This window comes from Copidosoma floridanum, unplaced genomic scaffold (genome assembly GCF_036245765.1).
Source record: "Copidosoma floridanum isolate Cflo_tuat_1 unplaced genomic scaffold, Cflo_Japanese_pri ptg000030l, whole genome shotgun sequence".
NCBI classification, from domain to species: Eukaryota; Metazoa; Arthropoda; class Insecta; order Hymenoptera; family Encyrtidae; genus Copidosoma; species Copidosoma floridanum.
Genome location: NW_028321907.1, coordinates 14,013,265 through 14,027,818, shown reverse-complemented (window position 1 = coordinate 14,027,818; position 14,554 = coordinate 14,013,265). Strand labels below are relative to the sequence as shown.

General features: G+C 38.1%; 1 protein-coding gene across 1 annotated transcript in view; it reads left to right on the top strand.

Moving 5' to 3' along the window:
• The window catches only part of LOC106645576 (limbic system-associated membrane protein-like), a 139,485-nt gene that overhangs the window by 29,627 nt on the left and 95,304 nt on the right, over window positions 1–14,554 (top strand). The window lies entirely within an intron of this gene.

Sequence of the window (14,554 nt, the reverse complement as noted above, 5' to 3'; positions counted from 1 at the left end):
CGCCAAAACAAAGGGAAACCGGTCGTTATGTCGAGAAAACAAACTGATTGGCTAGCACTGGATGTTATTCCCCCTCTTTTTTTTTTACTTTGACGAGTAAATATAGAGTGCGGTTAATTGCTTGGTTTTATGTTTGTTGTGGGCGTAAAAACAAAAAGTTCGTCGCGCCAACTCGCCGGGCAATATAATTGTTGTAAATGCAGATAAGAAGCCGGTAATATTGGGGTTGGGATTGGAAAGCTTTTAAATATAACGGGTTTCGATCGAACATCTGGATTAAGGTTTTTTTTTTCGGTTATTTTCGACTCATGGAGTTGGTGATCGAAAAATATCCTGAGCCGATTGTACATTGAAAGTGGAGAAAGCGAGAAAAATGGCGGCTGTAAAAATTTTTAATGGGTATTACCGAGGTATTACACATCCAATCGTTACGATGAGACAAACAAAACTGAAATAGGTTTTTGTGGACAGTATAAAATGTTCGGCTGAGGTACAAAATTTAGAAGGGAAGAACTCTCAGCAATCATCAGAACAAGAATGTAGAACAGAATTACAGTTGAAAAATATCAATAATCAGCCTGTTTCTCTAATTTTTTAATTAACTCGTAACATTTGAATCCTCGAAAATGATTTAAAAAGTTTTCACGGCTCATTCGACCATTTAATTTCAATTAAATTATCCATATGAACACCAGTGTATGCGTCCCAGTTAATTGGTAGGGCTTTTTTTTTTTTTTGGTTCATTACCATCCAAATCAATCGAATAATTGTTTCCTTCCATGCTCACTCAAACATGAAAACAAGTCACTCCGGAAACGTCTTATCTTCTTACTCGGCTTTTATATTACAACGTGAGCATAGTTACTTTCGACGTAATCAGACGAGGATAAAAATTACTCAACATCGAAAACTTTTAATTAAATAACGGCTAATAAATAAGGATCGGATCACCCTGTGTTGCAGCAATAGCAGAGCTCTCATTTCCCAAAGTAACTTTACCAACTTAAATGAACATCTTGAGCGATTCATCACTCAAACGGAAGTAGAAGGGGTGAGGAGCACCAGAGCCCATCCTTAATCGCCATTCATCTTCGTAGCAAACTCATCGCGGGCATTTCACTCGATGCAGCCCGTGGAGGCGCCAATATTGCCTCCATGGGGCAGAAATAATACAAAGTGCGTGAGGATCAGCTACTTGGGCTATCAATTTAGCGGCACACCGGGTAGGAGCCCGCGTCAAAGTGGTTTTCGATATTGATTCGCTCCCGCGAAATAACCCGGCTTGTGTAGATGGAGGAAACAGCGAAAAGACGGCCTCCGGGGCTGCATCGTCCGCTGGCTGCTGATGGCGAGCGTTATTGCGTTTCCTTCCAAGAATCCATCTTTCAGCACTGTACTCTCACCTTTTCGCGATGCGATACCATGAACCCATATTTCCGTTGTCATAAAAAAAAAACGGAAACGAGTTTACTATACTTTTTACAAATCAATAAAAATTGTTCACAGCATGTATTCATTGTTGGTTGCTACAGGCAATCTAAGAAAGTATCTAGACACAAGCTCTTGCATTGAATAGAATAAAAACGCTTCATTCGTTTCAAGACCTTTTGCGTAGTTTTGTAAAGCTCTGGGTAATATCATAGAGAATTTCATTTCAGTCCTCAGTTGTATCCCCATGGAGGCAAGGGATGTACGAAAAATACATGGGACAGACGGTGCGGCGTTTGCGAAAAAGTCTTGTCTCTAGAGTTCATATCGAAGTGAGAATGGCAGGTGTTATTAATTTCATTGATTGATTTCTTCTGTCTTCCATTAATACTCGTCTCTCTTTCGTCCAGTGCTCAATTTTTCTATGATATCATTGAAACCCTTTGCATGTTTTCAATATCTATTAGTTTTAATCACATAAATGATAACAACAACGTCAACATTTGTTTTAATTTCACAAATGTAAATTAATTCGGTTCATATTTGAATTTTTTTTTATCTCCTACGTCACAAGAACGTATGTGTATTAATCTTTAATCTCTAACCCTTCACTATGAGGAAAGTTTCAAAATTTGTAATCCTTTCATCATTATTTGAAGAGAATGTATGTTTAAAAATATTTTTATCATGAAAAATCACTTTGAACAAATAGTTTTTCAAAATTTCAATACCTTCCCATATCAAACGATTAAGATTTTTAAATTGCCCGTTCTCTGTAATAGACAACATGATTGGCTTTTAGCCAAATAATTTTGATCCAAAACACGAATTATATCACCCATCAACCTGTAACAAAGATAACGAATAAAATCTATGTTCAACGGTTGGAAGATGTATCAAAGAATTAATAATAGATGAGTTACTCACACTTACAAGTAAATTATGATAACCTACATATTCGCATTTTAAATACACTGTAATCTCAGCAGACAGTGAAAAGATGAATACATGCATGTACGCAATAGGACTTACAATAAAAGTGACAGGGGAAATAGGTCAGCATGCGAAAGAAAGAGAGAGAGTGTGTGTGTGTCCATCCTCCCCTAGCCCCTCGTCGAGTCATTACGTTATGTACCTTATTATGTTATAGTCCGCAGACGTTGAGAAATCGGAGCGAAAGAGGGAAAAGGCTGTCTTTCTTCTCCTGTTGTTTGAAGCGACAACGAAATTGCCGGCTGACTGCAAGCGCTTATCATCGGGCGGAAGCTTGCGAGGCTCACACTTTTTATTTTCTTAATTGGCAACCGGCTCATGCTGATGCTCTGCTCTGCACGGATTATTGCTTATCTCGCAGTTAAGCGAGTAAACAGGATTAGCATTTTTCATTATACGCTTGGCTATTTTGCAGCTATTTTTTTCATCTTTTTTTTACGTACAAACAAATCGGTTCTGTTTATTATCATCGTTATGATTATCGCTGTTGTAGTTTAGACGAGCTCAACTGGTCTTCAAAAGAAATAAGTAATTGTTGATACACGTATCAGATGGAACAAAGTGCTTTTATTGTCTTATTCGTTTTGACAAATTAAATTGTCATATCACTCGTCGTAGTTTTAAATCATATTTCTATCTTAAAAAAATCATTATAAAATATCTTTAGCTAAAAACTACACTATCCTCCGTATCAGATTAAAGATTTGACAAATTTTACATCGTTGTCGTTCTGATGAAAATTCAAGAGCTTCCAGAGTAGTCGTATATCTCTGCGAGATTTTTTAAATTATACTTTACCGTGAAATTAAGCAATGTAGGTGTATGTGTACGCCGCTCGCTTCGTTCTGTAGGAAAAAAAGCTCTTAACCAGCGACTCTCGTACTTTTTATCGGCAAATGAGAGAAAGAGAGAGAGAGAGAGCTAACCTCCTAAGCGTAAATCATACATGCGAGGAAATCGCCGCAATGCGTCCCTTGCCTATATCCCTCTGCGTGTGTGTGCGTATACGTATATATGGGCAACGTCTCTCGTGCTGTATGGCGTATAAAAGCGCTCAAGATTAAGATACAGTTTACTGGATGTCCCAATCGTAAAACGTGCGATTTTCCAGGCCTGAATGGCCTGGAAGCTTGTAAAAGCTGAACACGCAACGTACACTCAGGAGCTTCTGCGTGTGCACCTGTGCGTAACGCTAGGTGTTTATGAATGTACACGTAGAGGAACGCACACGGCTACGACTTCATTGCTTTACGAACCAGTGGCGAAAGCGTGTTATTATGCGGGGCTCGCCAGCAGCGAAATTTGCCGGATGCGCGTACATGAGGGGAGTTTTTCCAGCCATCGAGCATTAAGCGCTGCAATTTTGTTTTTCCTCCTCCTCTGTTACCACTACACTCGTTCAGAGGAATTAAAGGAGAGCTAGATGTGTTTTCTCTCTAATGTTTTATCCTCTGATGCACAGCTCCGCTAAACCTTTGGGTACGATTGTGCCATTCCTCATGTACACGAGAGCAGGAGTATAGTCGGTAAAGCAAGGTAACCAACACCTAGTAATTGCCGAGCAAAGTTTTTTAATTGCGTCAAGACTTCTTGCTCGGGGACGGTCTGTTTGTTTCGCTTTTTCATGCTCCCTCTTTTATTTTTGGATGAGTGTGCGTGAGCCGGGATTCCAACCAGCCCTTTCTCTCCTGTGCTTTCTACGCCCTTTTTTCAGCTCAGTTTATTGCCCTCAAAAGTCGTCTTTCGCACGCGTGCGTCGGCAATAACTCGCACAAAGTTTGTCCCAAGCAAAGGAAGCTATTTTTATCGTCAAGTTTAATTAGAAATTTTACTGCCACAAAGTTAGTTCACACGGTTATATTCGTCTCTCCCATTTGATACGTGCTATCGAATGACTAGCCTGCACTCAAGCTAGATTATCATTCAATGTAGCTTGGTGAATAAATTTGTCGTCACCATTGTGGAACAATTTTTTTAAATTTCATATTAATCACAGAAGTTTGAATACGTCAAAGGTCAGGACACTTCACAAAAACTCTTGATCCCGGAAAGGGGAGCTTAAAAAATCGCTATTGCATGCAAATTACGGCGTGAGGGCTGTGCTATTAGGCGCACGCCACTCGAGGAGGTGCCTCACTGACGGCATTATTACCGATGTGCGCCGTTGCGTAATCACATACAAAATGCCGACAAAACAGTTCCTCAGGCCGAGAGTTGACGCGTACCGTCGAGTTGTAGAACGAAATAAAAGCGCAAGAGGGGTCGACTCAAGTTTTCTTAAACGAGACTACTTACTTACGCGATAAATTGAGAGACAAACTTCTTTTCCTGTCTGCGGGGTAGTTCTGCTCTCTTAGCTGAGCGACGGAAAAACAAGAAAGGCGGGGAGGAAAGTGGAAAGAGCCAAGGATATATATGGTTGCCGGAAGTTGTAGAAAAATGAAAAGCCGCGCAAGAAAATGTGACGGCTGCGAAAAGGGGGGGTGGAAGTAAGGAGAAAAGAGTTCCCCTTACGACTTCACCGTCGCGGGGCTACCTTTCTGGCATCATTATTCCCGAATATTATGTTAATGGCTATCTGGAGTGGAGCACCGTTCAGCCGATGCGTGGGGAGGCGGAGGTAAGCAGTTGCAAGCGACGGGTTCTCCCGGGCATCGAGGAAAAAATTAATGAGAATTTCAAGAGTCAGAATCCACGTTGGATAAAATTGAGGACTCCAGCTTACTGCTGCTCTTTTCTCCCATAGTGACGAGTTCGGTTAATTAAGGCCTTTTTTTCACCCTCAGCTTGAGTCCCTAATGCCATCCTTTTTTCTTCGTCGCTTTTAACTGAGCCAAAAACTCAAGTTTAACTACACCAACTGGCTACTGGTTGTTTCACTAAGACGAAGAAAAACTTCGTTTTTTTTTTTAAATTACATCATCAGATTGAAATTATCCTTTAACAAAATGAAACAGTCATTATGGTGGACGGAAATTTAGACTAAAAGGTGATAATCAGGCTGAATTGACAGCAGAAACTATATAAACTAAAAACTTGTCGAAACTTTTGTGCATATTTCGCGAGTGGTACATTCCAATTGTCTGATGGTAATATAGTTAAAAAACGTTTGAGTATCTTATTAAATTTTTGAGTGCTTATGGTTTCAATCTAGTCTTCATCGAATTTTAATTACTCCCTAAATTTATATAATCAAGTGAAAAATAAGCAAGTCAATATTTTATTTCAGAAAATGACACTTCTAAAAAGGAATAGTAGTGCTCTGACATACAAAAATATAGACGATAATAAATACATTTACGAAAGTTACAAAAAATTTGCGTACTATTGTTATAAAAGTTGTATTTATCACACAAAGTTTGTGAATAAGAGATATGAATATAATCGACAAAATAACGCGAATGAGTGTAGTTTTAACACGAAGTTCATGTAAAATGTGATTCAAACAAAACTTGTGTAGTCTACTTAACTTTGAACATTTCGTTTATTATTTAAATCATTTTGGACAGTGACATAAAAAAAATTAATTTTGGTTTGAAAAAAAATTATGTGAATTTACTTTTAAATAATAAAGTTCTCATATCAGTTACCATTTTTTTAGATCGGTCTCATTTCGGAATAAAGGAATTACTCATGGCTTCAGGCTGTAATTTTATTCAAAGTCAAACAGCTGTTTTTATTAGGTTAAATTAAGAAAGGTTAAAGATGAAGGCCATCGTATAATACTGAGAGTAACAGTAAATAAAGCAAAGAAGTACTATAAATCCCTAATATTTTTATGGGTATAATAATAAGGAAGTAAGACCAAGATTTTACAAAACTAGCCGTAGGATAACGTTTGAAAGTATGATTTAGAATGTTATCCTACTGCTAGCAGTTTAACAATACAAAAAAAAACATTAAAATTAAAAAATCAATTTATCAAAAAAGACTAAAATTTTTAAGACAGTTAATGCAAACATTAGCATTAAAATAAGTTTTCCTTTGCACTAATTAATGGTGTATTTGTTATTAAAAATTAAAAAACTACCATTATAATACGTTGTGCTATATTTTTATTTACTTTTGCTGGTATGAAAACGGTTTTGTGATTTATTCAATTAACTGCAATGGGTTGTTAAAAATAAATTTCGATGCATTGTGTTAACTGAATTTTTAATGTAAATAAGTCATACGAGTTTAAATACAAATAATAAACATAATACTCAATATTATGACCGGAAATTTGAAAAATAGCAGTTGATCATGGTAGGTTGCAGATTAAGACTACTTATATCCCAGGGATGCTTTTTCGTTGTATTTTTATTTTTTTCTATCTATTTGATACTAAAAACTGTATACTTTAACTCATTCCGACAAATTATAGTTCTTTTTGGAAAAAAAAGCTCGAATCGTTGAATCACTTCGTACAGTGATGATGTTTACTCACAATTTTTAACGGGACAAACTCCAATTAACGTGGAATGAACAGCAAACCAGTGTAAACGAATAAGATCACCACGCCTCTGAGCATCAAATACATGAAGTTCTGCATTCATAAAAAAATTCTGCAGTTCTATAACTCTTGTTTTTTCAGACAGCTACGCATATAGTTTTAAACGAGCAAATAAAAATTCGTTCGAGGTTGCTCTGTTATAAATCAACTGATGGCATAAAACACAAGCGGATTATGCAATTAAACTTTCGCTATTCTGTGCTCTCGTAGGTTATCGTAAAGAAGTGAAAAAAGTGAAAAGCGTGAAATACAAATAAAATGGAAATCGTGGTAGTTACTCATGTAACTGTGGAACGGATGATTGGATGGTTAAAAGTAATTTTAATTCACGTTGTAATATTTACATTTACGTATCTTTCATGAGAAATAAACAAATTTTTGAATATTAAAAAAGAAGTACGAATGTTCTTAATTAAACTTAATTGAAAATTTTAATAGAAGCTCCATCAACTATCTCAATTATCATTAAAGAGGTGCCAGCATACCACCCAACTGTTAGAGGATTACATTCATTCTGATTAAATTAAAATAAATTAAAAAAATAAATAAACATATAAATAAAAATAATCATCCACATCAACGTCGCAAAAGAAAGTAGTCCTAAAAATATTTTTTCTCTTAACATCTAACAATTGAAAAATAAAAATAATTTTTATCAGGAGGGCAGGACGAATAACACTATTCCAAATGTAAAAACATCGTAAAAAGTTGCACACCAACATTATTTGATAAAACCTCTGAATCCGCAACTTTCGGTATAAATAAAGCATAATTAGCTCAATTAGAAGACGATGGGATAAAAGCCTGGCCCTTCCGTCAAGACTATGATGTACAGCTCCGGCTCCTTCGGCTAAATGGCACGCGACACAGTTACCGGTAATTTATTATAAGATTTGCAACTCGAATTTCGTTGTGACGGGACAATTACTCTAAGTACCATGCATTTGTCTGCTAAAATTAGAAGGCTAAAGAGAGAGAGAGAGTGAACTTCCACCCCCGCCATTTAATAGTAGAACTTGAGACTCTCTCGAAGCGCAATCGAGTCGTCTCCATCCAAAATTTTCCTCCATTAACCTTTAAAAATACTCCAGCTTGCACACACACTGCACGTCTTAACAACCCAATTACGTGGTGACAAGGGCGTCTTCTACTTAAGTATAAAAATAAAATTAAGCAAGCTCGATGACAGAGCTCTAAAGGACTAATGAGAGTACATCCTCTTTAGAAGCTGAGGGGGAGGGGAGGAAATGACACTTGTGCTGTCGAGAGCTCGCTACAGTCTTGAAAGAAAAACGAGCAGGCGATGAGCTCAAAAGGGAGGAAGAGAGTGTCACTTCTCACCCCTCCCTCTCCTTGCTTAGCTCTACAAGTGCACCCGCGAGAGCGAGAAGACGAGCTAACATACATTATACAGCAGCAGTAGCAGAAGCCCAGGCCGCGCTGGCCGCCTTATGCAAAACGAGGCGTTCACGTGCATCTGTGCGTAAATCTCGAGGTCATTAATTAGGCATCTGTGTCGGTGCAGCGCGGCAACCAGTCTCGGCAGCAGCAGCAGCCACCTTGTAATTAGATGCAGTTAATAGTTGGCACAAGCGTTTCTCAGAGCCACCACGTACCAACATCCCTAACATCCTCCCTCTCTGCCCCCTTTAGCTCGTTCGCTACGGCTGCTATGTCTTGGTTGCTGTTATACGGCGAAACTCCTAGATCGCGCTAATCCCCGCCACGCAGCCGGAAGGGACTGGAAACGCTAGATACGTGCTGCGAGACTGACGCCGTACACCTCCCTGGACTTCGTCTTCCCCCTCTTCTCATTCTCTTGATCCCCAAAGTCTGAATCTCTCGCGTTTCGGTTCCGGGGAACTTCTTGCTGCTTTGTCTCGAACGTTGATTTGCCAAGCAGAGCTTTTGTGTCTGTACAAGCAGAACGCGCGACGAAACAACTAACTAGATCGAAACTGTTATGATTTTGGAAAACTACAGAAATATCCAATGGGCCCTCGCAAATGACTTCTTTGTTTCCCCAAAGCACGTGAGACTGGGAAGAAAATGGGCATGTACTCTGGAAATGAGCTTGTTTACCATGACAGAGGGAAGCGTCAAGCTGCTGTAAGAGCTTGTATCCATCCACCTTTACGTAGGTACCTGCAGGGCATTGGTCTAAACTCTCATCACAGCTGCTCTTTCCAAGAACGTAAGAAATTTTGCTCTCCCGGCTCTCATTTCTGGGAAACTCAGAGGGTAGATTTTTCGAGAGGCTATGAATAAATATTGCACCGTATTAATTCTCATATCCTGGTGGCTTGGTTTTTTTCTTATCCTCCTTAAAAATTCTATAAAATGATAAATTACACTTTTGATAGTTGCGAATCTTTGTTCTCGGCAACAACTTTTTGCGTGTTCAAGTACACGTATACCAAAATCACCAGTTCCTTGTTGTAGCTGCCAATTCATATTTTTTTTATATCCAACTCCAATTCAGTAGCTTCTATGTGGCACCTTTTTTCCGTGAAAACGGCTATTTTACCTCCCCTATCATAAATGATGGATCTTTTATGTAACAATAGTGCCGCGGAGAGTAATCGAAACTGCTCGTGTACTTTTTAAGCATCCATGGGTTGATCAAGTACTGGTATTCAAAGTCCAGTGGGCCAACCACGATGTTGCTAGTAATTTCTAACATTAATTTTCTTTGCGGTGCTGCTCACGAAGTTTTCTCGTCCGGACACCAAAATCCTAATTGCGTGTCACCTCACACTCTTAAATTTAAAGAGGCGTCAATGCAGAAGTGCGAGTAAAAATATTTTAGATTTTTTGTCACGTGCTGCAGCTATAGACTCAGACTGGAGGTGTAATAATGAATGAAGTCGATTATAATACACCTGATCCGAATGGAAACAGTTGAGCTTAAGCCAGAGCCAGAAAGGACTTTAAGTTGTTTTGTCGATCGATGCATCTCAGTATTAATACTCTGTATGAAGCAAGAGCATTTTGTTGCTACAAATATTTGTAGTAACTTGTGGTTTTTTGTCCCACGCGTTTTAACTACAATACTAGTTAGTCAAAGTTATGGTTGCAGGCATACATAGATAATTTTAAAGACATCATTCACTATCCAGACAAATATTGTAGCATTGACTTCACTGCCGCACTTGTACAAAAGTGCTCGCAAAAGTGAACTTTTATGAGAAGCAGAGCAGAAAGAGACAATCGAAGGAAGTAATCTAATGACGTGCTTTCAACGCGGGAGCACTCAAAGAATTTGCATTTGGGGAGGAGAAGAAAACTGCAAGGGCCATTCACGAAAGAATTCCAATGGTCAAAGACGAAGGGACTGGCAGCGTAGGAAGGGAAATAGAGAAAAAAAGCTTCAGCGAGGGCCTTTGATCACCCATGGAGCAATTGACAGCACTAAGCGTTGGACGAGCCAGGAAAAAACGGTCGTGGTACAGAAAAGATGTACCGAATTCAATTACACAGTTCCATCGACGCCTTTGCCATTGAAAGAAGCAGCTCGATTTTTGCATCTCTATTTCCTTCCGAGCTGAGCCACGTGCTCCTGTACAGCAGCAAAATGGTTTGGAATTAGAAATTTCCTCAGAAGACCGGCTACTAATTAACAGAAGAACAAAGAGAATCGGGTGACGTATATATATATATATGTACCTGAGAGCAGATGGAATCGTAGAAATAGAAAGAAAGAAAAGGGGAATGCCATCAAAGCAAGAAAGGGAGCAAAGTTAATGACGGTGTCTCTGTTGGGGAGCACCATCGGATGGGATTAAGTATTGATGTTTGTGTCTCTGGCCCTGATGAGTCTACTTTTAGCTGCTACTGGTGCTCGGCAATGAAATCCCTTTTCGAGCAATAGAAACCGACCACCTTAGCGAAAAAAGATTTCTACTTGACAAATGTTTTCTTTAATTGCGTATCCCACGTTGAAGCTTGCTAGGAGATGAAAGAAGAAAAAGATGCTGGAGAGAGAAAATAAAAAGAAAACGAAATGTACAAGAAAAAAAGTTGGGCGTACTGTACGCGATCGGTTCATCCCTTGAGCACAGTGCAACGGTATTAATCACCATTGTATATTGCAAAGGGCATCCAAATCTTTCGCAACGCAGCTGGAGCTCAAGGTGGCTCATTAGGCTTGTCGAGTGAGCTTGAATTTACGAGGCTATCCGTAGAGACGAGGTTGCGCTGGTAGCTATACCTCTCGGCTTTGTTGTGCTTTCTGATACCAACGGTCTTTCTTTGTTGGAATTCAATGAGAGCCACCAGGTTTCATTGTTGATGCTGTAAGGAGATCCACGGGGGGGACTCCAGTTACGCGATTTTATTATTACTGGCTGAACTGCGTAGTGTATAGGTCTCGGGTAGCCAACGAGGCATCAACGTTGAAAAAAATAGCGGTACCTAATATATGTTTGCTTAGCTGTTCTTCCACCTAAGCTCGACATTTTGACACTTACATCGATGGAAAACAAAGACTGTACATTCAACATCGAGAAATTCGATCTCTTACAATGTTTAATTCAACAAACCAACTGTAATCATTGATATTCGTTTACGGCCGTAATCTTGCATAGTGTGCTTTGAAAGAAGCATTCTCTTTCAAGTAAAAGAAACAGAATTGATAACTTTTATGAGAACTGTGTATATTTTCGTAAAATGTTATTATACCTAACAGAATCGGCGAGAGTACAAGTGCCAGATTGAAAAAAATTTCATTCAAGTTAACGAGATAATTCCACGTTAAAAGTTTTCCAGAGTTTCATAAAAACATTCTTTGAAACATTTTAACATTGTAGTCACGTTTGTTTACAGCTGGACCACAAAAAAATTTACTATGATGCGCATATTCCTTTGCAAGGCATTTCATAACTTTTTAGAGCCCCTTAAATGCTTTAAACTTTTTTCACTTTTTCTTTTATGACTGTTACATATATTACGAGTTTTTATTAACATACTTATCGTTGTCATCGATTAATAACACTTGAGGTTTGTGTTTTATTAGGTGATAAAAATATATGCAGAGTACAGTTAGAGGCGCCTTCAAAATCATTACCAAAACTCAATTTTGTTTGTAAAATTTTACTGAAAAGTACAAAAAATGGCTTACGAATAAAGTTTAAAAAAAAAAAAAAAAAACTTGGCCTTCCCCCTTTTCTTACTTTTATTCGTGAGGTGACGAGGTAATGTTAATTTTAATAAGATACGAAGCATTGATGTAAAAACAAAAGTTTGTACCTCACCTCGTTCCGAGACAAAACAAGTATGCATGGGAAAAGCCACAGAAGACCAAGAGAAAATAACTCTAGAAAACGCAGCGAAAATCTTCAACGCGCAGTATAACGCCACCAGAAAACTAAGATGCACATTTTATCCAGAAAAATTTGAATTGCTACAGAGCACGAATAAAACCTGAACGCGCAATACATTAACTTATACTAGGCTTGTGTCCACAGAACATTTTTCTGCCAGCTCTTTTTACTTGCTCTGCTTCCCTATGTTCCTTCTTCCTTGGACTTTGCTACACATGCACTCATCCAAACGCGTAGAATGCATACAGATATGCGCGAAAGCGACAGTCCAGGGCTAATGAATGCGTCGCACGCCGGCATCTGGCCTCGACGAGTTTTTTGACCATTGTTTATGCCAGAGGAGGCTAGGGCTCGACATACGCCCTGTATGTGCTGGCTATCCCTCCCCTTGAGCGCAAGGGAGGAGAGACAGCATGTAATTAACGCGTGTATCTACACTGGGTTTTGCAGTACATGATTATAACGATGGTCGAGTCGTACCTTCCTGTTACCGTTATACTGTTACTGCTGTGCATGGCTACTGTTGTAACGTAAAGAATGATGGTTTTCATAACAACGACCGAAGATGACCAACGATTCTCAATCACGTTAATTAGGTTGTATGATTGTAAAGCACGCGCGCATGCCTAGGTACCTATGTACATCTGGTCAGATTCAGGGAATATTATCCCTTTTCTTTCACTTGCGCTACACAAACTTGACTAAATATTATTAATCATTGGCTGTTAAGTCATTGCTTTGCTACTACACTTTTAGAAGGGTTTGGAAATCTGTGTGAAATACGAAACTGATGATTGAACCGAAGGTACGTGATATTTGCACATGCATTGGACTGATTGTACAAAAAATTTTCATATTTTATCTCATATGCTCAAGTTTAATCTAATATTTCCAAATGTCAGTGAAATGAGAACGACACGAGTTTAAATCTGATGTTTTATTGATAGACAACGATGTATCATCAACGTAAATGTATTTGTGATACAGATACCAGCCCGGTTTTACTACCGTGGTCAGTTGCACTCGGCAATGCACAAAGAGAAAATGAAATGCCACGTGCATTACATGGAAGTACGGCGACTAAAGAGTCGTTGGATTGACGTGACCACAAAATCGCGGTTAACTACTGGTTCTGCGGACTGCTAACCGCATTCTTGTGTAACGAGGAATAAAATATGTATAAGTTGTCCAAAAACTACTGAACACAGAATACATTAAATTAAGATATTTTACTACGAAAATTATTGCATAAAAGTATTAAATACAAAATAATATAAACTTTACGAGGTATCAATTATATAATGTGGTAAAAACAAGATATCATAGGTAACTAACAAACAAAACACGGTAGCAAAAAAATAAATTTTGAATGTCTTCATGACTTCTGAGAAAACTCGGATATTATCTAGTATCCATCGTCGCATCTTATGCTTAATCCACGACGTATAATATTTTCAGTAGTAAAAGTGTATGCAAATACTCCACAGCATAATAATAATAATCGAAAAATAGCCAATTTTTCCGAAAAAATTTTGTTCACATACATAAAACAGTTTGTTCACCTAAAACTGAATTTTACAATTTCTTAATCGCTTTAAAAAGGTAATTCCAAGAGGATTAAATGCATGCTGCAGAAGACATGTACATAAAAGGATGCGAATCGGCTCGAGCAGCCGTTGGAGACGGACGTCTCTCTTGGATAGCTTCCGAAGTATAAGGTAGTGCACAAGTGCGGCCGAGTCGAAACATGACTGCCTGAGCTGGGCTCCCGCACGCATCTTTCTGCGTGTTTGTCTTTTCTTCCCTTTTCATTTTTTAGTGCCTATCACGTGATAAAGTTACAAGTGGAAAACTAAATATACATCGATGCGTGATCACAGCTCAGCTGCAGTAAATAATAGTGATTTGGTAGTTATTTATTGTACAATTAGTATGACAAATTTTCTTCCAATGAAATAGTTTTTGTTAATAAATTATGTATTACTTTTATAAAATAGTCATTACAAATAATCATTTTTTTTTTATTTGAGGTTTTAATGAAATTTTTGTAATTTTTTGAAAAAAAAAAAAAAAAAAAAAAATCTACGAAAATTTTTTACGTGGGATCTTTTATAAATATAAATTTCTTCTAAGGCCGGTTTTTCGTTAATCTTAAAAACATTCAATATATCAGCGGGAGTTTCCACCTCACCAACATTTTTACTTCAACTCAACTAAATTGATTAATAAATGTTATAACTACTTCTATATTAAATAATAAGAAGAAATACAAAGCTGGCACCTTAAGGAATCTCAATTCGTGATCGTTGGAGTTGTA